Source organism: Melanotaenia boesemani, chromosome 2 (genome assembly GCF_017639745.1).
Source record: "Melanotaenia boesemani isolate fMelBoe1 chromosome 2, fMelBoe1.pri, whole genome shotgun sequence".
Classification (NCBI taxonomy): domain Eukaryota; kingdom Metazoa; phylum Chordata; class Actinopteri; order Atheriniformes; family Melanotaeniidae; genus Melanotaenia; species Melanotaenia boesemani.
The window spans coordinates 1,949,518-1,973,711 of record NC_055683.1 but is presented as its reverse complement, the minus strand read 5'-3'; the positions used below and the strand labels follow the sequence as shown (position 1 = coordinate 1,973,711).

Sequence of the window (24,194 nt, the reverse complement as noted above, 5' to 3'; positions counted from 1 at the left end):
TTTGGATTGTATCTGATTAATGATCTGTAACTGATCACAGCGGTTTTTAAGAGAGAACACTTTCCTTGTAAAAGGAAAATTCTCAGCATCGTCTGTATTGATCATTAAAGCCTCTGCACGTTTGAAGTACACAATCATTCTAGTAGAATAAGAAATGCTTTTGTGGTGTGAAATATAAACTTCACACACTGCTTTCCTTCATGATGTTGATACTTAAACTCCCCCGTGTGTGTGGTCTTACTGCAGGCCTGCCAACTTGCTAGCATGACATATTCATAGCATACAATGATAACAGTCTAAGTTTTTGTTTTAACAACAGGTTATTTATAGCTCACAGAAGAAGAGTTAGTCTAGTGAAGCAGTTTTATCTGCAGTGGCTGGCAAGCTAATTAAGCTAATGACGGTATCCAAGTCTAAATGATTCACGTTAAAGCCAGAGCCTGAACGTCGGCTCTGATAGTATCAAACTCTCACACTGCATCAACGTGTTGAAGCTCTAAAACATGACCGACTTTCTTCGCTGTTACCTGGACTAATGTCTCTTCTTCACTTTCCTGCTGTTTGTACGCTGTGGTTTCTCCGTTCATTTTACGGAAAAACTGGAACTTTTAGATGAGGAAACAGATGTTTACCTGGCGTTTCAAGTTACTGCTGCAGTAGCCCAGTGTGTGTGTGTGTGTGTGTGTGTGTGTGTGTGTGTGTGTGTGTGTGTGTGTGTGTGTGTGTGTGTGTGTGTTTGCACACGTTCATGTTTTAGGTGGCTGCATGTGTTTCATGTATGACGCTGGGTTGGTACGCCTTTGTTAGAGAAGGAATGTCAGATATAAATTTCATCATCTCTACATTTTCTGTCTTTAAAGCATATTCCTTTCTGAAGTTTGGGGCTCCTCTTGGTCAATGTGTAAAATTCTCTCTAACAAACTTTCCATTATGTCATCCTTTATTCAAAAGACAGGGCTGGGAATAATCTGTTTTGCCACACTCCAACCTGAAATACCTTTATAAATGAGTTTGACGTTCTTTTCCATCGTCTCAGTGTTTCCCGCCAATCAGCCTGGTGAAGCAGCTCATGCATCTTAGACCTTTAAACTTAAAAACTCTAAAACTTGCCAAAGATTTTAAGCTGCACCAAACAAAAAACTAACTAATGAACATCATCTAAGAGCGCTGATTCCATCACTTTTGCCAGATATAGTGAAAACAACCAAAAAAGAAAAAAACAAGAAGACAGTCTCCAGCTTGTTGCAGTCTGTATCTTGTCATGGACACAACAGTTTAGCTTGCTCACCAGTCCACGCATCGCCACGCTCCACTCCCATCCTGTTATATCTTCTTAAGAATATGAGATTACTGCATGACTTGCAGGCCCCTAAACAGCTTGATTCACCGAAGACGGAGTTATTTTTAAATATCTGTGTAAGTCATGTCAGACATGACATTGTCTGTAGGACGAGACAGGAAGAAAGAGAAGGAACTGGCTTACGCACCGAAGATGAGAAATATTCAGTTGGTCTCATTTTAACCACCTGCTGTTGTACAACTTTTTAGGCTCACAGCGTGAATGGTGTTTGCCACCAGGATTTTCAGATCCACCATCAGCCCCGTCTTCACGGATGAGAGCAGGTTCACGGTGAGCACACGTGAGGGTCTGGAGACGCTACGGAGAATGATCTGCTGCCTGCAACATCCCATAATCTAATGGTGTTTTCACCTAGAAATAAATATATTCTAGAGGAAAACATCATAACAAAAAATAAATAATAATAATACACTGCTCAAAAACAAACATAACACCTAGCATTAAAGATATATTCCCTAACTGAGCTGTATTTATTTTTATTTATTTCCTCCTTTTGTCTTTATTCTTAACATATTCTTTTTATTATGATGCAAACACCATAAGGAGTAGCACCCCCTAATCTCGTTGTATGCTCTGGTTTACAATGACAATAAAGGCTTTCTGATTCTGATTCTGACACCTTACCGTGGTGCAGAGGTTTGCGCACCTTGAATATCCTAGGAACTGCTTGACTATGGCAAAAATGATAATCACCATTATTTTCATTGAAATTGAGGACTTAATTATTTAACACAATTATTCATTATTCATTTTAATAATGTGAATTTATAAACACACACATATATATATATATACATGTATATATATATATATATATATATATATATATATAGGAATCTTAGTAAATCAAACCCTCTGTGATCAAGCTCCATTGGATCTTAAAGATCTTAGAATTTCAGATTTGCCCAACAGAGCACTTTATTGTGAGAGTGCAGGTTTAATAGAACCTACACCTTCAGATCAGACCCCTCTCTGTGGAACCAGCTTCCAGTTTGGCTTCAGAAAGCAGACATCTTTTCTACAATTAAGATCAGGCTTAAAACCTTAGTTTTTTTATATTAAATCTTATTCATCCCTTCAGCAATGCTGCTTCATGCTTGGACTGCTGAGGGACGTCTGTAAATAAAGGATGGGCGGAGCCTCCGTGACGTCAGCTGTAGGTTTCTGAAGAGCAAAAGAGAAGCTCGTTGGGCAGTTCCCACCATCGCCATCTTGGTAGCGTCACGCCTGCCGTCACTCTCGGAAAATACAAAAATGGGCAAAGTGGTGGAGCTGAAAGGGGGACTGTGAAGGTGGGGGTGGATGATTGACATCTATCAAACTCCGAGCTGCCTCCAACTCAGATCTAGCGTGAGCTAACCAGCTAATGAAGGTAGGCGGGCTAAAGTTAAGGCGCGCTGTTAGCCAGCTAAAAACTACGGTTGTGCTGCACTCTCCCTTCTTGCCACGAATATCAGATACCTGTAAATCAAATTATGCCGACTTTCAAGATTAACTAACATCCAAATCGATGAGTAATAAAAATAATTCACCCCCCTCACAGTTGTCATGAAGGTAAACTTGGCCTATTAATCCTAAAATGGATTTTTGTACCAGGCTTTAAACATGTTTATTTCTGCTGTGAAGTTGGTCTTTTTTACATGGGAGTCTATGGGGATTTGCTCGGTTTTGGAGCCCCTAGTGGACGAGGGGGGAACTGCAACTTTTTGCACTTCTGTGTAGGCTTCACATTTTGCCGCCGGAGGTTGCCGCTTGCTCATGATGCACAGAGCACCTCCTTCCCTTTTCATTTTTCTGCGCTTTATCTTCCATGTATAAACATATGACAGCATTGGTATCATTAACTTATATTTCTTCTCTCTCAGCAGGTATTCCTGGCAGTGTCTTTTGGTCTTTCTTTCCTGTCCTCTCTACCTCCAACCAGTCGAGTCAGTCGCTGCCCTCCCTGAGCTAGATTCTGCCAGAGTACGGAGGTAGTTCCCTATCTTTAACTGTTTGATTTGAGAGCAACATTTCTTGTTGGAATTGGCTTAAACTGACTTGTATAAACACAGTTATTTTAAATTGGAAAAATGTGGATTTGTTTTTAAATCACAATTAATTGGCTTGAGTTAAATTGTCGGTAAAGTGTCTGAAGATCACTTTATTGTGAACTGGGGCTGTATAAATAAAGATGAACTGAATTGAATTGAACTGAACTGAATTGAATTGAATTGAATTGAATCTGAGTCCTCCCTGTAACTCACTGAACAAAATAAATCTGCAGCCACATGTTCAAAATCTAAATCAAAGCAAGTTGGATTAACTTTCTATTGTTGGGATTCAGTTTAATTAAACTTACTGAGCCAATTTTACATTTGCACAAATAGCACAGTCTGGTTAAAACAATTATAAGTTATATTAAGTAGATAATAATATTATTAAATTAAGTTGGTCCAGTTTGATTTTCTTGCATGTGATCAACTTTATGTAAAATGACTTCAACCAAACCAAACTGAAAAGAACAGTTTGGTTATGTGGAAAATTATTTCCATGTTTATAAAGTGTCACTGCAGCATGATGTGTTGATGAAAACAACCAGGATATTAATGTTATTTACCTCACTTGATTGTAATTATCCTCCATCACACTCGATAGCCTGAATACGGAACATTAACACAGGGTCTGACGGCTGGATCCTGTCGTGCTTACAGACTGATCATTAAAGACACATGGCTCCTTCCATGTCTGAAATGAGCTTTAACCTTAGCAGGTGAAATATTAACTCCTTGGATTGGAATTATTAGGATTTGACATGATCTATAGCAGCTGAATGTTTAGGATTGGGTTTTTTAAACCCCCCAAATCACTATGAAACCTGGCTCTGATGGAGGTTTTGGATCATATTTCTCCACCTAACATTAGAAGGGGTGATTTTAAGATAAATAACCTCGTAAGTCATGTGATCAGCCATGTCTTAGACCATACTTATGTAGAGATATGAAATATCCACAAGGGTTGAGAAACAAGCAAAAGTGGTTGCTCAAGTCTGAAAACGAGACATTGTCTGCTTGATTTAAGGCCAACACTTACTAGAGTTCATTTCAATCCATAGTTTAACAATGATACAGAGATAAACTTAGAAAACCTAGAGCTGTTTCAGTGTTGTTGTTGACCCTCGAGCTGATCTTTCCACTGAGAAAAGAGTAGATACAGAGCCTCTGGAGCTGAGCATGTTTAATGAAATGTCAGCAGCTATGCAGTTTGTTGGTTATATCACTCCAGTATTTGCTATCTGCTGGTCTGAAGTGGGCCGAGGTGGTAGAGGGGAATTGCTAAGGGTACCGGCTGTTCTGTCAGTCTCCCTATCATCCTTACCATGAAAAAACCTTCTCCTGACTGCCTCTGAACTTGCAGTAGTAACCCTATGTCTGGAAGCTTTTGAGTACCTCAAAGACTCACAAGCGTACAAGTTTGTCACCACATGATTGGATCTATTAAAATAGGATGAAGGAATGGAGGAAGCTACCGATTCCTTCCCTCAACAAACATGGAGGGACGTAGACGGCTTTAAACAGAAAGGAAGGAAATGTAAAATGAGTTGTTGCAGGGAATGCGTTACAGTATAGTCTGTCTTGCTTGAATTTACAGTTACTGGCTAAATGATGGACAGGTTGTGGCGTGTTACAGCAAAGTGACAGTTTCAACAGATCTGTCTAAAAGTAGGCTTCTCAGAAATAGTTTGTTATTAAGGCCTCTTGTGTCTGACATCTATTTGCAGCTTGCATGTGTTCAGGGTTTGGCTGAGGTCTGCATTTCCATAACGCTGGCATCTCAGTGTGCAGCGGAGTGTTGGGAGGCATGCAGCATAGCACAGTAGTCAGAGCTTTTCTGGGTTCTGGAGAGAAGCAGCTTTAGCTTGGTCAAGCACATGAAAACGCTTTTTTAACATAGCAAATGTAGACTTGTGGTGCTTCTCTAAGGAGAGACCAAGCTGTCAGCAGTGACAGGGTGATCTTTTACATTATCGGAGGTGAGTAGGAACGAGTTACATTTAAAAAACAGTACTCTGAGGACAATTTAACTCCATCAAAGTTTTACTTTTCTTTGAATAAATTTGTGAAGAACAAATGCTCCTCTGGCAGAAACAACCCTCCACTTATTACTATTTTCTTTATTTTTCACCATTTACTCAGTTAGATTTGCTTTATTTTTGCCTGAGTGAAGTCACCACTTTTACCAGTCAGACATCGTTCATCACACGATCAAACGTTACCATGCAGTCACATGACCACACACACAAATCATGGCTGCAGAGCTGCACAACACCAGACAGGGAATGAATAAACACTAGAGATGTCATGTTCATGAAAGAATCGATTCTTTTGAACGGCTCTTTTAAATGAACGATGGGAACCGAGTCACAGCTGTGAGCCATTCATTTGTGAGGTATTCTTTTTACAAATTTTCCACATTGCATTCGTCACATTTATGACATCATAGAAGTCTGATGTCCAACACGCTCCATTCATGTGAAGCATCTATGGGCAGAGAGTTCGGAAACAAATACTGTGAGTTCTATCCAAAACATTAACTAGACTGCTCAGGTTTATCCTTTTTTATCTATATTTTTCCTATAATTTATATACTGTATAGTAGATTTCATATAGGTACATATTTTGATTGTTTGTAATTTTTATATATTGTGAAATTTTGTAAGATATTGTGAGAACGAGCCAGTCTTTTGAATGGCTCTTTGAAAGAAATGGCTCCTCAAGATCAGGCTCCCTTCAAAGAGCCATAAATCCCATCACTAAACACATGAAAAATATCAGAGGCAGCTTTCTGTAAAGCTAAAACCGAGGAGAATGAATACCTCTGGCCTCATATACTAAACATGTTTCAGATCTGAATTGTCACATGAAGCAACAGTAGCTACAAGTGAGCTAGTTTTGATGAGAGCTGTGAAGATGTCACATGATCTGGTCATGCTGACTTGATCACAGATCCAAAGATAATTACTCTAATTACTGGTCAATTTAACATTATTTTTTAGTAACCAGATAGTTTCAGAATAAATTAGTTTGTTCTCAGTCGTTTTACAGTTGATGTGTGAGAGGATGGACATGTTATCCTGCAGGAGTTTGTGATTGGAATGATCAATACTTTTCACACTGCCATAACCAAAAACAAAGAAAAACAAAACAGGTCATCTGGAGTGCCGATGTTGTTTCACTGGAAAATCCATCCATTCATTTTCTACCTCTTATCCGGAGTCGGGTCGCGGGGGCGGCTGCCTAAGCAGGGAAACCCAGACTTCACTCTCCCCGGCCACATTCACCAGCTCATCCGGAGGGATCCCGAGGCGTTCCCGGCCAGCCGAGAGATGTAGTCCGTCCAGCATGTCCTGGGTCTTCCCCGGGGGCCTCTTCCCGGTGGGACGTGCCCAGAACACCTCACCAGGTGCCCAGGAGGCATCCTAACCAGATGCTCGAGCCACCTCATCTGGCTCCTCTCGATGTGGAGGAGCAGCGACTCTACTCTGAGCCCCTCCTGGATCACCGAGCTTCTCACCCTATCTCTAAGGGAGAGTCCGGCCACCCTGCGGAGAAAACTCATTTCGGCCGCTTGTATTCGTGATCTTGTTCTTTCAGTTACTACCCACCGCTCGTGACCATAGGTGAGGGTAGGAACGAAGATCGACCGGTAAATCGAGAGCTTTGCATTTTGGCGCAGCTCCTTCTTCACCACGACAGACCGATGCAGAGCCCGCATCACTGCAGATGCCGCACCGATCCACCTGTCGATCTCCCGCTCCATCCTTCCCTCACTCGTGAACAAGACCCCGAGATACATGAACTCCTCCACTTGGGGCAGGACCCTTTCGCAGACCCGGAATAATCACTCCACCCTTTTCCGGCTGAGGACCATGGTCTCGGACTTGGAGGTGCTGATTCTCATCCCAGCTGCTTCACACTCGGCTGCGAATCGCTCCAGTGAGAGCTGAAGATCACGGCCCGATGAAGCCAACAGAACCACGTCATCCGCAAAGAGCAGAGACCCAATCCTGAGGCCACTAAGCCGGATCCCCTCAACACCTCGGCTGCACCTAGAAAAGTTATGAACAAAATCGGTGACAAAGGGCAGCCTTGGTGGAGTCCAACACGCACTGGAAATTATTCTGATTTACTGCTTGTACAAACGGGTCCGGCACTCCATACTCCCGGAGTACCCCCCACAGGAGTCCCTAGGGGACACGGTTGAACGCCTTCTCCAAGCCCACAAAACACATGCACATTGGTTGGGCGATGCTCCTGCTCCTCCTCAATCCGAGGTTCAACTATCTGACGGACCCTCCTCTCCAGCACCCCTGAATAGACCTTCCCGGGAGGTTGAGGAGTGTGATCCCCCTGTAGTTGGAGCACACCCTCCGGTCCCCCTTTTTGAAGAGGGGAACCACCACCCCAGTCTGCCAGTCCAGGGGAACTGTCCCTGATGTCCACGCGATGCTGCAGAGACGTGTCAACCAAGACAGCCCTACAGCATCCAGAGCCTAAGGAACTCCGAGCGGACCTTATCCACCCCCAGGGCCTTGCCACCGAGGAGCTTTTTAACCTTCTCAGCAACCTCAGCCCCAGAGATAGGAGAACCAGCACCAGCTACCCCAGACTCTGCTTCCTCATCGGAAGACGTGCTGGTGGGATTGAGAAGGTCTTCAAAGTATTCCCTCCACCGTCTCACAACGTCCTGAGTCAAGGTCAGCAGCCCCCCATCCCCACTGTACACAGTGTTGACGGAGCACTGCTTTCCCCTCCTGAGCCGCCAGATGGTGGACCAGAATCTCCTCGAAGCTGTGCAGAAGTCATTTTCCATGGCCTCTCCAAACTCCTCCCATGAGTTGTTGCCTTAGCGACCGCCAAAGCTGCGCTCCATTTAGCCCACCGATACCCATCAGCTGCCTCCAGAGCCCCACAGCCCAAAAAAGCCCAATAGGACTCCTTCTTACTAAGAACAGGGGTAAAAAAGTGGTGTTTGTGGGTATTTATTTAAACTAGGGGTGGGACTTTAATTAAAAAAAAAATGTACACGAAAAAACATCGCACAATGTTTGACTGTGCACAAGTTCTTGGTACAGCGATTAGACCGGTACACACATCAGAGTGCAGCTAACAACTTAGCGACTTCAGGACTATATTAGCGAGTTTTCAGACCCCTCTACTGACTCTAGTTTAAAGAAGCGACTAGTGACAAATCTAGCAGCTTTTTCTGGTGTTATTGGAGACTTTTGGAGACTGACGTGAAAGCATGTGTAGATTACTCTTCTCGGTGCTGCCACAGACCCCTCCTCATCCAAAAGAACACACAAGAGGCTTGGTCCTCACACTGCACCAGCTCCCAGCTGCAATCTGAGCAAGAGACGGTAAGCCGCCCGCAGATGGAATAAAAGCAGACGCTTTTAGTATTTACAAAAAAATTGTTAATGCTGCATACCAATCAGATCATTTCTATGGAGGAATGAATTAACGTTAGCTGCCAGCTGTTGTAAATTATTAATGTTCAGCATTGTTTTGGTCATTTGTCTGTCTGTTTACATCATTTCTGAAAATAAATAAATCACATGTTACAATCAAACAGTTACTCACTATTCGATTAGTCTAGTCACTTTTACTTGTGTAATTTTTTTAGATGACTACTTTTACTTGTGTAATATTATTTTGAACTCACGCTACTTCAGGACTACTTTTGGCTACTCTACCCAGGATAAATGGTGACGGTCCATTTGCAACCCCAGTCCATGGTTGAACTTCCAGAATGAAAACAACACTGAGTTTAAAAAGCTAACAATAAGAGTAGGGTTTGTAATAAAATGTAAGATAGCAAACGCAGGAAGCAGCGAGCGTATAAAGATGGGAAAAAAAACAAAGTTTGAGGTGTGTGTGTGTGGATGTTTATGTAAATGTGTGCACATTCCAGTTGCTAAAAGAAAATTTAGTTAGTCAACCTGTCTTTTTACAATCATGAAACTAAAACACTGACTCCAAAGAAAAACCCTCCAAACTCTCTCTAAACAAATTTATCCAGCTCAAAGTGGAAGATAAAAACTATCCCAGCATCTACTGGGTCATGTCTTGGCTCAAAAATAAAATAAAATAAAATAAAATAAAAACTCATATACTCATGCTTATGATACAGCCAGTGCCTAGAATGTTCCAGGATCTCAACCTTCCATCATCATCATGTGGGATTTACAGCAGAGGCTGTTTCCCCTGCATCCCTTTTAGTGGATGCTTGTGTGCATGGGGGTAATTTCTCTATAACCCCTTTGTTGTCCCTTTCTTTGTATTCTTGTCACTTGCTAATCCCTCCTGCAGCTTATCTATCGCTCTGATTTTGAGTCAAGCTGTGATGATGCTCAAAAACACGAGCAAGGTCATATTTAAAAATTCAGTGAGGCAGCATGACGGTAAAATCATCCAGCTAGTAGGATCTTTTGTGTGCACTTGAAATATCTCTGTTTTATAGTTTGCCAAGATTGATCACCCATCAAATATTATGTCAAACAGACTTTATGATGTAGCTCTACATGAAACAACATATTAAACACACATACAGCTAGGCTGAAATGTGACATAACCGACACATATAAGATTAAATTAATCAGACTCATATAGATGGAAATGAGCAGGAGTTTTCACACATTTAATGTAACAGCGAATATAAAAATAGAGTAAGATGGTGAAAAAAGGTGTGGATGGCAAAATAAAAAAAGAAGGAAATGTAAGAAAAAGAAGGAAAAGAAAGCTAGGAAGGATTAAAGTAATAAAGCAGGTGTATTGAGTGGATTAATTCCCAGATATTTTTTCACATGAAGAAAGAAAATTAATTTCTGAACAAGTAAGTGATAGTAAAATATGTTAAGGTGGTGACAAACAGATCTGCTTGAAAGTTGCCCCCTTACATACAGTAGGCTTACTGGTTGTACTGGTCAAGAGGACTTGCTGAAGTTTAAACTGAGCATCAGAATGAGGAAGGAAATGGATCTAAGTGACTTTGAACGTGGCATGGTTGTTGTTCATAGTGTTTCAGAAACAGCTAAGAACAGGAAACTGAGGCTACAATTCACACACACTCACCAAAACTGGACAATAGAAGATGGAGAAATGTTGCTGGTTTAATGAGTTCCCAGGCTCCACATTCAGATGCTAGGCTCAGAATTTGGTGGAAACATCATGAAAACATAGATCCTTAGCATAGAAGGTCCCTTGGCCCACTGTGGGGTCTTTCAAGGTGTCCTGGTTTAACCAGCACAGCCTACCTGAGTATTGTTGCTGACCATGTCCATCCCTTTATGACCACAGTGGAGCATCTTCTGATGCTACTTCCAGCAGGATAATGCACCATGTCACAAAGCTCAGATCATCTCCACCTGCTTTCTAGAACATGACGATGAGTTCACTGGACTCCAACGGCCTCCACAGCCACCAGATCTCAGTCCAGTAGAGCAACTTTGGGATGTGGTGGAACGGGAGATTCTCATCATGGATGCAGCCGACAAACCTGCAGCAACTGTGTGATGCTGTCATGTTAATATGGAACAAAACCTCTGAGGAAGGTTTCCTTGTTCATTCTAACAAACCAAGAATGAAGGCAGTCCTGAAGAAGAAAGGGGGTCTAACCCAGTGCTAGCAAAGTGGAGCTGGTAAAGTGGATGATGATTGTATGTATTAGTACTTAGTTTTATGTGAAATTTTTATCCTTAAGGGCACATTCACACTGTTTAGTCTGCTGTTAACAAACTCTGGTCTGCTTTCATAGATAGTACCACACCCCAGTCTGCCAGTCCAGGGAACTGTCTCCGATGTCCACGTGATGCTGCAGAGGTGTGTCAACCAAGACAGCCCTACAGCATCCAGAGCCTTAAAAAACTCTTGGTAGACCTCATCCACCCCAGAGGCCCTGCCACTGAGAAGCTTTTTAACCACCTCAGCGACCTCAGCCCCAGAGATAGGAGAGCCAGCACCAGCTACCCCAGACTCTGCTTCCTCGTGGAAAGACGTGTTGGTGGGATTGAAAGGTCTTCAAAGTATTCCCTCCACCGCCTCACAACATCCTGAGTCGAGGTCAGCAGCCCTCCATCCCTACTATACACAGTGTTGATGGAGCACTGCTTTCCCCTCCTGAGCCGCAGGATGGTGGACCAGAATCTCCTCGAAACCGAATGTCATTCTCCATGGCCTCTCCAAACGCCTCCCATGCCAGAGTTTTTGCCTTAGCGACAGCCGAAGCTGCGCTCCGCTTAGCCTGCCGATAAATATCAGCTGTCTCTGGAGTCCCACAGGCCAAAAAGACCCGATAGGACTCCTTCAGCTTGACGGCATCCCTTACTGCCGGTGTCCACCAACGAGTTGGGGGTTACCGCCACGACAGGCACCGACGACCTTGCGGCCACAGCTGCAGCTGGCCACCTCAACAACAGAGGCACGGAACAAAGCCCATTCAGGCTCAATGTCCCCCGCCTCACCCGGGACATGGTTGAAGCTCTGCCGGAAATGGGAGTTGAAACTCCTTCTTACAGGGGACTCTGCCAGACGTTCCCAGCAGATCCTCACAAACACGCTTGGGTCTGCCAGGCCTGACCGGCATCCTCCCCCACCATCTGAGCCAACTCACCAGTGATCAGTTGACAGCTCCGCCCCTCTCTTCACCCGATTGTCTGACTACAGTGTAACGGTTTTCCGAGAGGACCCGATAATCGACCACAACAGGAGCAGGATAAGGCAAAAGTGATTTATTGTATAGGTGGTAGTGCAGGGAAACTGGAACAGTTTGACAGGACGAGGAGGGAGGATCCAAGAAGACTGTGGCGTTCAGGAATCTGCAAAAACTCCAAATATAAGGGCAAAAATCCAAAATCCAAACAGCGTGGTCAATATTGCAGGCAGAGGTCATACACAGAGTGGCAGGAAAGAGACTACTTATCCGGGGCAGGTCAGAATCCGTGGTTGGTCCAAAACAGGGTTCGATATCCAGGTAGACTTTGGGCAAGATAATCCGATGAGGGTCAGGCAAGAGAAATCCGTGGCGTAACAGGGTCGAAGACAGGAGATCAGGAACACGAAGCAAGGCTGGATATCAACAAGGCAAGAGCAGTTGACCATCTGGCAAGGAAGCAAAGACTGGAGAGGGTATAAGTAGAGCAGAGCACAGGTGAGACAAGGGAGCAATCAGGGAACTGCAGGTGGAGCCAAAAAGCCTAATAATTGGACTGGAAGCCCGGCAGAGCAGCCACCATGACACAAAGTCAATCATTGAACTCCAGCCTAGAATGTTCTGGTGCCTGAACAAGGTGTTTGTTATGGACAGTCCATGACGAGCACAGCAGTCCAACAAGAAAACACCACTCGGATTCAGATCAGGGGGGCCACTCCTTCCAATCATGCCCCTTTCAGGTCTCACTGTCTTTGCCAACGTGAGCACTGGCGTTGACTCCCCCAGCAGAAAAAGCGAGCCCCTGGAAAGAGTACTCTTCAACACTCCATCCAAGAACCCCACAAAAGTGTGGGTACTCTGAGCAGTTTTTCGGTGCATAAGCACAAACAACAGTCAGGACCCGTCCCCGTACCTGAAGGTGGAGGGTAGGCTGCCCTCTCACCCAAGTACATGTGCCAAGTCAGGGGTTAATAAGTATGCCCACACTTGCCTCTCAATGGGAGCAACTCCAGCATGGAAGAGGGTCAGGACAGTAGATCTAGAGCCCAAGCCATGCGTTGGGGTGAGTCCAACTATATCTAGCCATAACCGCTGAACCTTATGCACCAGCTCAGGCTCCTTCCCTATCAGGGTGGTGTTGTTCCACATCCCTAGAGCTAGCTTCTGCAGCTGAGGATCAGACCACCAGGGTCCCCGCCTTCGGCTGCCACCCAGCTCACACTGCACCCGACCCCCATGCCCCCCCCCCCCCTGCAGATGGTGAGACCACAGGAAGGGGGAGGGGGGCATGTCACTCTTTCAAGCTAAGTCCAACCGGGCTTGCCTCCATACCCTGCCTCGAGGGGGGCTTGGTGACCCACATCCTGGCAGGGGAAGCCTGGATCTATTGATTTGACTCAACATAGGGGTCAGTTGAGCTTTGTCTGGTCCTTCTCCTAGAAACCTCTTTGCCATGAGTGACCCAACCAGGGGCATAAAGCCCATGACAACATAGCTTCTAGGATCAGGACAAGCAAACTCCTCCACCGCGGTAAGGTGAGGGCTCAAGGAGGAACGTCTGAAAAGCAAGCTGCAAATGATGGTTATATTAATTAACCAGATATCCTGAAAATCAGCTAAATAAAATCTGGAATAAAATGCTTCCATCCTCAGTGTTACAAATCATTACACATTACACACAAGTTTTAAAATCGCTGCATTTGTTCCCCCTACGCTTCAGGGTTCTTTTTACGGTTCTTTTAGTTGTATGTTTTTATTGTCTTGGGCCTTCTTATTTATCTGCCCTGCTTTTAAATTATGAGCGCCTGTGGACCCTGAGGTATGCAAGGGTCTCGCTTATTCCCAAAGTGAGAACCAAAACTTATGGTGAGGCCTTGTTCCACTACTATGACCCTCATCTGTGGAACAGCCTACCAGAGAACCACAGACATCTGAAATTGTTGTTGTTTAAAAGAGGCTCAAGACCTTTTTAGCTTAGTTTTTAGGTGAATAATTTTATTTTTGGGCAAACATTTTTATTACATAAATCATTTCGTGCTACTCCTGTATCTAAAATACTTTATAAATAAATTAGAATTTGATTTCATTAACAGCGTTAGTGATACCATATCTCCATTTAGGTGCTTTTGAACTCCTGCAAAAGAAAGTAAAACATCAACTATAGAAACTGCAATAAGAAGAAAGTCTTCTCTTTGCTGAAAGATTTTTATTTTTCAAACACAAATTCAATATTTTTATATAAAAGAGTAAGATATACTTACTAAGAATACTTTTCCTTCTTACAAATAAGATTCGGTCCCACTAATGACTTGGTATGAAAATGATTAATCTTGATTTATACTCTCTGTATTCACAATTTCACAAAAATAAACCATCCCAGGTTTGTTTTGGTGGTTTTTAACAATTTATCTCATTCACCAGACGCTGGCATAATGTGATTAAACATGTCATGATTAAACAAACATCCAGCTCTATTCTCAACGTAATTGATGACTCGCATTTGAACGATTTAGTGGTTTACCTCAAACTTTGCCTCTTCTTTCATTCTTGGGTTTATAATGTGACAATTTTAAATGGACATGCTGACATGAATAATTAAATTGCTTTATGTACATGCTAAATGATTTTCCTTCTAGACTGCATGCCTCAGTACACTTTACATTTAACATTTCACCCAACCAAGACTGACATTATGCTAAATGGTGGCTAACGTTAGAACAAAACACAGCCAACATTGAATTTTAAATACTGTACTTTTAAGAGTCATTACAGAGTTAACGGTTGTTGTTTTTAACATAATGTATTTTAATGTTGTGATTATATTTAAGGGTGATATTTTAAGGGAAATATTAAACCAACACACAAGACATTTGTGAACCTTAAAACTCAATTTTAAGTATGCCACCTTTTTTTTCCTGCACATTTCTTGGCCTAAAACTGAGCACTCAACCACCATCTGCAACTTTTGTTTTCCACCTTGGCAAGACACAACATTTTGTTTTAGCATGCCAGGTTACACACCAGATTGATAATAACACACGTTTAAATGAAATGAATGAAAAATACTTTATTAATCCCAGAGGGAAACTGCAAACCCCAGTAGTATTTGCCATAGAAGATGGTGGTGTTTCTGGATCCTGTTCACATCTGGTTCTTCTTTGTAGGGTGGAGCTTTAACCTGCATTTGTTATTATCTCTGTGTTCAGAAATGTAAAACCAGCAGGGAAAGTGAGAAAAGAATGTGAAAGAAAACAGAGTGGAGTTAGAAGATAACACAGGACTAAGAAGGATTATTTATTAACTATCACATACAAAGATGATCAAAATAATGCCTCATGGACATAAAATGTCTGCATTACAACAATACTGCTGCAGAAAAGATTACATAGACGTAGTTTTGGATTAGGAACATGTCAAATACTTTCTAATGGCATGATACATTAGAATTCTTTGTTTAATTATAACTATTTCCATACTTTTATTATTGTACTTTGATGAACTGAACAGCAGAAAACAACACAAATGCTGACTTCGTTCCAACATGCCTGCACTCAGTTTTTTGTGAGAGTACTTCTGAGTGTTCAAAGAATTTGTTCTTAGCTAAGAAAAACCCCTGAATCCAGTTACATGGATCTACCAGCCTATCACAGCCTATTAACTGACCCAGGTGTTTTTGAGCAGGGACACATGGAAAACCTGCTGGACTGTGACCCTCGTAGGACTAAATTGAGTAGCCCTGTCGTAAAGTAAATAATAATTTGGTCTATGTTTTTTTTTTTATGCCACCTTGTGAACACATATGTCCGGTTGGCATCTGTCTTGCATCCTGTCTCTTCTCTGAGCCGTCTGCAGCCTGTAAAGGTCAAACAGCTGATGACTCTTGTCTTACCTCTTGCTCTGTCACATTCTCGTTCTTTCTAGCTCTTCCTCTAATAATTTTTTCTTGTGTTCCTTATCCAGGTGCTAATGTGAGACATGGTGCTGTAAAGCCAAAGGCTGCTGAAAAATGATGAGCCAGGATGCTGCAGGGCAACAAGGCTCGAGGAATGGGGAAAATAAAAGTCAGTGTACTGTCTAAACAAGCATGGAGTTTTAAAGTTGGAAAGTTATGTAGTGCTACTTTAAAGTTTTCTCCTGTAGGTTTCCAAATTCTGCAGAAGTAAAATGCTAAATGTGCAGTTATCCTTGAAATCAGAGCTCACTCACATGCAAATGACATGACTGAGGGGCACAGATGAAATGTGCCATGTATCGAGGTGTTGAGCGGAAAAGTGTAGCTTTAAGTGGGTATGAATGATTTAAATCAGGCGTTTTTATGTCTTCTCTCAAACTCTTTACAGCATGCAGCAGTAGCAGATGTCTGCAGTGCTCTGTAGCTTGAACTTTGAGCATCGGAGCATGATTCCAGTTCTGCTGTCCTATGGATGCCCCCAGCCCCCGGCTGGCCCAATGTTCCCTTCCAGCATCTGAAATTAGTAGTGGGACATTTTCTTTGAGCTGCCACCTAAAGGGCCATTTCAGAGAGGAGTAATGAGACACAGTGCCATCTCTTCTCTTTTAGCTTCTAGTGCTCACTTACTGAAATGAGTCCCAAAAGTGCCCGATGCTGGACAGTTTCAGCTCTTTTCTGCCTTCAAGGACTCAGACAGCCTCACAATGATGTCTGAGCAGTTTCAGAACTTATTTTGTTCTTGAACCAGGAATAGAGCGGCAGAGCGGGGAGGTGTGTGATCAGTGCTGTTGGCTCGTTTGTGTTCGTAGACAAGGTTTTACAACAGCTACAAAGATGAATTTTCATTCAACTTGACTGCTGGATTTCAGTGTGAACTTCCACTGAAATGACAGAAAAGGGCCCTGATGGGCAAAATAATGGGTAACATAAAATGTTATTTCTTTGCTCTCTGTTTTCATCTGAAAATGCAACGTCTCAGTGCTCCAATTTAATATTTCTTTATTTTATTTATTCCACTGTCATTAAAGTCACAACTAGATCTAAAGCCAAGTTACTGTAACTATGACATTTTTATCCTGTGCAGCATTTAGACATAAGAAGACGACTTTACTTCAAACTGAAGGAAACCAGCAGCTGTGGACTTTTCTCACTGACCCGAAAAGATTTAACATCCACATAGTCTGAAGGAAAGATGCCAATCACAGTGGAGGAAACAACGGGATAAAAATTGTCCTCTGTAAGAAAATTGTTTACAGCAAAAGTGAAAATAAAGACTGATTGTAAATTTTATACTTTTCTTTGTGTGAAATAAATAAAAAAATACCAGTCATGTTTCTCGGCCATGTGCTGAAACCATGCAAGGCTTTATGCTTTCATTAGCTAGCTTTTCACCATCCGTCCTTCGAAGTTACAGCAACCGCCAACATTTAATCAGGACAAATAATCTTAGACCACAGAACCCAGAGGCCGTGGTAAAGACTCCAGATCCTGACACTGAGGTTAAAAATGATGCGTGTAAACTGTGAAGCTCTGTTCCCATCAACATATGTCACCATATGTTTGAAAATACACACTCCCTCCTGCATGACACTAATAACACTCCCATTACAACCTCTGATTAGTAAGTATGCTCCGGTCCATCGCAGCGGTCTGCCGAAAGGAGAGCAAATAGCTATGAACCGTAATCACTGCTCACACTTCTGCTAACGCTGTTACCGCGGTGAATAATCGCAGGCAGCCAGCAGGCAGCCAGCAGGCAGCCAGCAGGCTCTCATGGAGAATGTAGATGTGCAATGATGTCGGGAGATTATTGAGATTAAGTATCATAACTTCTTTTCCTCCCTGTTTCTCCTTTCTTACACTCTCTTTTGCCATTTTTTGATTCACCTTTCCTCCAGTCTTCCCGCTCCGCTGTCCTTTAGTCAATTCTGAAATTGCTCATATCTCCTCTACTGTGTGGGAGGAATGTAGTTTCCTCCTCCTCCACATCCCACTTGATCTCGCTTCTTTTCTTCATTTCTTCTCTTTTTCCTTCCTCTTGTGTCCCTGAGAGTCTCTGCATTGTGCGTGTGTGCGTGTGTGTGTGTGTGTGTGTGCGAGAGAGAGAGAGAGAGAGGGAGAGAGGGAAGATGAAAGGCACTAACTCAGAGAGCTTTTATGAAGATAGAGTGAGGAGGGGATGGGCAGGAGCAGGAAAACTGCATGACAATGACAAACAGAGGGAAGTATGTGGATAAGAGCAGTGTGTGAGAGAGGGGGAGAGAAAGATGGAGCAGGAAAGCAAAGCAAAAGCTCAACTGATCACTAACTTGGTGTCCTACTTACAGCACCCAAATAACAACCCTGAGCTGCGATATTATACCCAAAACACACAGACACAGAAATAAGCTCTCACACATCCTGCTCAGCTTCACGCCTCCATCTCCACAAAACACAAATACCACAGCAGGTGTGACATATAAATAAGTTGCTTTTTTGTCCATAAACACAGTGGAGGTGATGCCATCTGTTTAAGCTCTATATTTTTGCTTCTTCTCTTTGTCTCTGAGGGGCTCTTGGACATCACTGAGCCTCAGGGACAGGTAGGGACACCAGTAGTGCTCAACACCTCAAAAACAGCTAGTTTTCATACAATCTGCCATACACTCAGAAGGCTGTAGCACCTCCTCCTAACACTGGAAGAGTCTTGATGAGCATCTACAACCTATAAGGGGAGACAGTCACAAGGCCAACAGAGGCAGCCAGAGATCTTCCTCACAGCAGGCACATAGCTTATAACAGGGCCTGAGTAAAAACCCTCGATTACTCAGGCTACAGAAGCTCAAAGGATTGTTAGCTCAGCTGCTCCTGCTGTCAGTCACCCGACCCAGCTCTTGCATTTTTTAGTCTCCCAAAGAGAAATACAGTTCTTTCTAAGCACCATGTCTAAGTTTCTTGTCTATGGAGGCAAAAGTCCATGGCCAGCACTGCTTGGTGCTGCTCCAGGAGGTCTGAGATTTGTGCTGCATTTAAGCTAGCCTCACTTTAAAACATTTGATTTAGACATGTTTGTGTCCAGCCGGTTGGCTACTTGCAATATAAGCTAGTATAAAAGGACCTTGAACACAAAGAATTTGTTTTTTTTTTCCATGGAAATGTAGAGAAAGGTTGCAGTAGCAAGAGAACTGTGCACCTACTCCATCTGCTGCCAACCGGAAGTCCAAAGTAATTAATCCTCACATAAACAAATGCCAGATTAATTAACTAGATTACTGTGTTTCTGCTGCCATTTCTGTCTCAGTCTGGCTTAATGCTTTGATGGTGTTTTCTGGAGCCAATTTGTGTGTGTGTGGGTGTGTTGAAATTAAGCAAATGAAGCACGGCAAGATCTTGAGTTTGATTTAAAACAGCATGACTTGCAAGCAAGGCAAGTGTTTGTGAGGTTTGCCTCACATTGCAGACAAGCTGAAAGGACGGAGGAAAAAGAGCTAAAAAAATAAAGTTTCAGTGTCGAGTTTATTCAGGAAGAAAAAAAACCAAGAGAGAGCTCAAGGGAGCTGCCCTTTCCTCCCGATAGATCTTCACACTCTCTCCAACTGTGTGTTTCTTTGTGTGTGTTCACCACTGGCTTTAAAGAGCAAAGGGGTTAGTGGGAAGAGGAAAACGAGGAGGAGGAGGAGGAGGACTCAGAGGCTTCAACCAGTCTGCTTCTCAGTCTTCTCAGAGCTGAAGCCAGAAGGCAATTACAGTCCAGAATAAGGACGTGTGAGGAAGAACAACACATATCATAATATTATGTTTGCAGTCTGGGTTGGATGTAAAGTTTGGGGAATTTTATGGAACTTAAAATTAAATCAAATTTCACAAAAAATTATATATATATATATATATATATATATATATATATATATAGGACTGACTGACAGTTCTTTGACAGTTTTCATCTCCATCTGACATCAGGATTGTTTCAATGAGAAGACAAATTGTTAATACTGTGGGATGCTGCAGTCACAGCAGCTCTTTGAGTTAATAACATTAACTTTAGTAGAACACGGCACGAGGCGTAGCATGAGTCCACCACATAGCAGACATTCGTATTCTCCTGAATCCTCAACAGCTACAAACTCTCTCTGAAGCAACCTGGCAGAGAAATATTTGTGTCTGAATTGTGTTTTTGGACAAAATCTGCAAATTTGATTTAAAACAAAGTGGGCAGCAGCCTCTAATGGAAGCATCAATCAGTTCTTCATCACATTCCAGCTCATGGATACAGTTTTTACTGGAGGTTCTGGCATCTGGAGTAGATGATCATGAATGAGTTTATATTTCATGTCAACAGCTTAAAGAACAGCATGCTGGATGCCAGAGGGCCGACATATTTATTTATTTTTTTAAATAACTGTTACTGTGTCAGAGATTACAGAGCTGTAATATATATATATATATATATATATATATATATATATATATATTAATATATATTCTTGCTGTGGAGACATAACGACCATCAACCAGTCATGCAGTCACACCTCAGACTCGTTTCTAGTCTGAATGCAACATGATGGTGGACTCAAAATGCCAGATGTTTTAGTAGATTTACTAGAGAACCTGTTTGCAACACAAATGTGGCTATCACAGCTAAAAAAGCCCCAGTAACATCACTTTACAGCTTCAGTTAGTTACTACTTTATGAGATGAAAACGTCACAGAAAACAGTCAAATTTTTCCACTTATCTTCCATTTTATCAGGTCTGCCTTTGCTAGGTTTGGATGGCCTTTTCTCCAGAACGGCTGTATTTCTTAGATTGAACAAGGTGCTTGAAACATTCCTCAGAGGTTTTGCTCCATATTGACATGACAGCATCACACACAGTGCTGAACTGGCCATCGGGCATACCGGGCACCCGATGGCATACCGACATTTTTTTTTTGCTTTAGGCTTCTGAAGGTATAATTATAAAAGGTATGATACTATTGGCACAGAAATCTGATAGATCGACTAGTCATGATTGATTCTGGGCTGGACCAAGTACACCTCAGGGCTGATGCACCCCCCCCCCCCATGACAGTAAAGGAGGCACCGAAAAATTTGAGACAGAAAGAGGCAAGGCCTTCAGGCTGATGCAGCTAAATGTGTTAAACACAAATTTACACAACTTTTTGCTGCTAGCGGTGGAGTTTCCTCTGCAGCATCAGAATCAGCTGCAGGTGATGGAGGTGGCCGGCAGGTGAATGAGGGGAAGGGAGGAAGGAGGAGAGACTGGCGGTGGCCGCCGGTGCCAGTGGTGGGGATCTGAATTTCTGGTAATGAACTGTAGTATACACTGGGTCAGATATAAATCAAGTTTTTTGTTTTTTTTTTTCGTTTTGCTTGATACCTCTTAAAACCGTCAGAAGTTACCAGTAGGCCTTTTAACAGTTTAGCTAGCTATACATGCTAGTTAGCTAGCATGACGGGTTTCTCTACTGCTGGGTGGTTTCTGTCAGGCATGTAGACGGTGCATTGGTCCCGCTTTGTATGTCAGTGGCGCCGCCACGTTGATCCTGGAAATTACTTTTAACTGTAAAAATGGACAATGTTTTAGAATCTATAAATAACTTTGGGTACTTTTTAGCCACTCAGGAGCCTATAATGTTGTTATCCTAGCCTATAATCATTGGTGAGGCTGCATGTGAGATCCTTCAGTTCCACTTTAGACATAATCTGACTGCATCTTAAAGATCCCAGAACCTTTTCAGTATTACAGGGTTTACTATAATATTTACTGTTGATGGTTTTCACTGGTGCATTCCTTAAAAACTTTTACTTAGTGCTTGTTAGTTTTTAAAGTACAATCTTTCAAAATACTAAAAATCTACATTCTGCCATTTTTATTTAACTGCATCATGATAAAATAGATCTACTTATGGATGCATGTAACTACAACCAGACTAATTAGGCTTTACTATTTATAAAGGGAAACCTTTTAAACTGCAGGAATATAATAGAAATGTATATTTTTTTGGCACCTTGTTATCTGTGAGCGCTTCAAAAAATCAACCAGTTATGTCAATTTTAATATGTTAGACCAGGTTGATCCACCATCCCCCAGTGGAGGCGTGTGAGAGAGGAGATGGAAGAACAGGAGAGAGAAAGCATGTTTCCAGCATTCTTATAACACCACCCAGTGCAGAAACCAGCAGGGCAGGTGAGGAGGCTAAGCTGCCTTATTTATATATTTGTTCTCTCACACACACACACACACACACACACGTAGGGAGTTGGGAGGCGTGGAGCCATGCAGGGTGGAGCTGAGGGGCCATTCAGTGGTCTCCTCGGATGCACCCCATGGTGGCTCACCTCTCAATTTTAATTGCACTTAGACACCAAAACACAAGAAACACAACACACAAACAACACCTGGGGGGCGTGTCATGTGGTGCATGTTGGGCGGGGCCACTTAGGTGGCCCAGCTCCCGGCTCATTGCGGCCACTGCCCCTCAATTTTAATTGCAAACAACACACACTTCATAAACAGTCAGGAGCGGGGAGGGAGAGGGTAATGGGGACCTCTCACACCCCTGTCCCCCCTGTGTGTGGCCGGGGGCGAGTGGGGGCGAGGTGGTTGCCCCAGGGGCTGGGACCCGGAGTGACTGCCCTAGTGGGCTGCTAGCTCTGTGGGTGGGGAGGGGGTTGATGGTGCCCTGGTTCCCGGGTTGTGCAGCTGAAACATCGGGGTGTGTGCTGGCCTATGCCGGGTGGTTGTCTGGGGCGGCCGCCTCTGGGCTCCTGGGGCCCTGGGCCCTTTGCTTGTGCTGCCCTGGGTGGCCGGTCCCTGGCGGGGCCAGCGGCTGCCGATCTTGGCCCACTGGGATCTGTGCCCCGAGACCGTGGGGGGCTCTTGCTGGGGCTCTCCACTGCTGCCCTTCGGGTGGGGCTGGAGTCGTCTTCGGGGTGGGGTAGCTTGGGTTAGTGCTCCGTGGCTGCTGCTGAGGACCCGGGTCTCTGGGCTGCCCTGATCTGCCTCTGACCTCCGTAGAGGCGCGGTCATCACTCTTCATCACTGATCACTCCTCTTCCTCATCCTCTGCATGCTGATACAGTCACTGAGTTGTCCAGTGGGTTTTAATACTAAGAGATAATTCTTTTTTTTATTTTTCCTGTGAGTTAGTATCTGGTCGCTGTTATGTCTTTTTCATTTGGTTATTATTTAAAAACTCTTAATGACTAGCAGCTCTGTTTTTGTGTGTGTGTGTGTGTTTGTTTGTTTCTGTTTCTGTTTCTGCTTTTGTAAAAGTTGTAGGAGATTTTCTGGTGTGTTCATGTACAGGTGTAACAGCTTGTTGTCTGGTGATGGTGTGGATTGAAGGGTCTTTGTCTGTCTGTGATCTTTTTGTCTCCTTTCTTCTTTCCCTTTTGCTCTTTTTGCTATTTTCCATCTTTTTCTTTCCCCTCCGGTCAGGTCCAGCAAGATTACATAGATTCTGTGATTCAAAGTAAATAAATTAATAAATGAATCACATTATCAAGAGGAGCCTTACCCATAGGCCTCCCCTTGGCAGAGCATATTTGTTCAGCACGATACAGCAACCAGATTATTATTTTGCTGCTATGATGCTGAACAGGACAGGTTAAAAAAAATTATATATTTTTTCCATTGTAAAGACATTTTATTTGGTAATTTTATTTATTTTTAATACCTGTCAGTCCTTATAATGTACTTATTATTTTTGTGTGTGTGTTCTTTTTTATATCTGCAGAATCACACTGAGGCACTAATAAAGTTTTCTTAAAGTTACTTTTATCATTATCATTATTATTATTATTATTATTATTACTGAGATCTGGTGGCTGTGGAGGCCGTTGGAGTCCAGTGAACTCATGGTCATGTTCTAGAAAGCAGGTGGAGATGATCTGAGCTTTGTGACATGGTGCATTATCCTGCTGGAAGTAGCATCAGAAGATGCTCCACTGTGGTCATAAAGGGATGGACATGGTCAGCAACAATACTCAGGTAGGCTGTGCTGGTTAAACCAGGCCACGTTGGTACTAAGGGGCCCAAAGTGGACCAAGAAAATCTCCCCCCACCATTACACCAGCAGCAGCCTGAAGCGTTGATCCAAGGCAGAATGGATCCATGTTTTCATGATGTTTCCAGCAGATTCTGAGCCGAGCATCTGAATGTGGAGCTGAAATGGAGACTCATCAGACCAGCAACGTTTCTCCATCTTCTA

General features: G+C 43.0%; 1 protein-coding gene and 1 long non-coding RNA gene across 4 annotated transcripts in view; both read right to left on the bottom strand.

Moving 5' to 3' along the window:
• LOC121650162 (carbonic anhydrase-related protein 10-like) overlaps positions 1 to 24,194 on the bottom strand; it is a 169,344-nt gene that overhangs the window by 113,030 nt on the left and 32,120 nt on the right. The window lies entirely within an intron of this gene.
• On the bottom strand, positions 1,890 to 24,194 carry LOC121650450. The gene is made up of 4 exons (XR_006012277.1): positions 24,179 to 24,194; positions 10,314 to 10,321; positions 4,729 to 4,738; positions 1,890 to 1,979 (listed from the first exon to the last, which is right to left on the bottom strand). It is a non-coding gene; the product is annotated as an uncharacterized LOC121650450 (long non-coding RNA).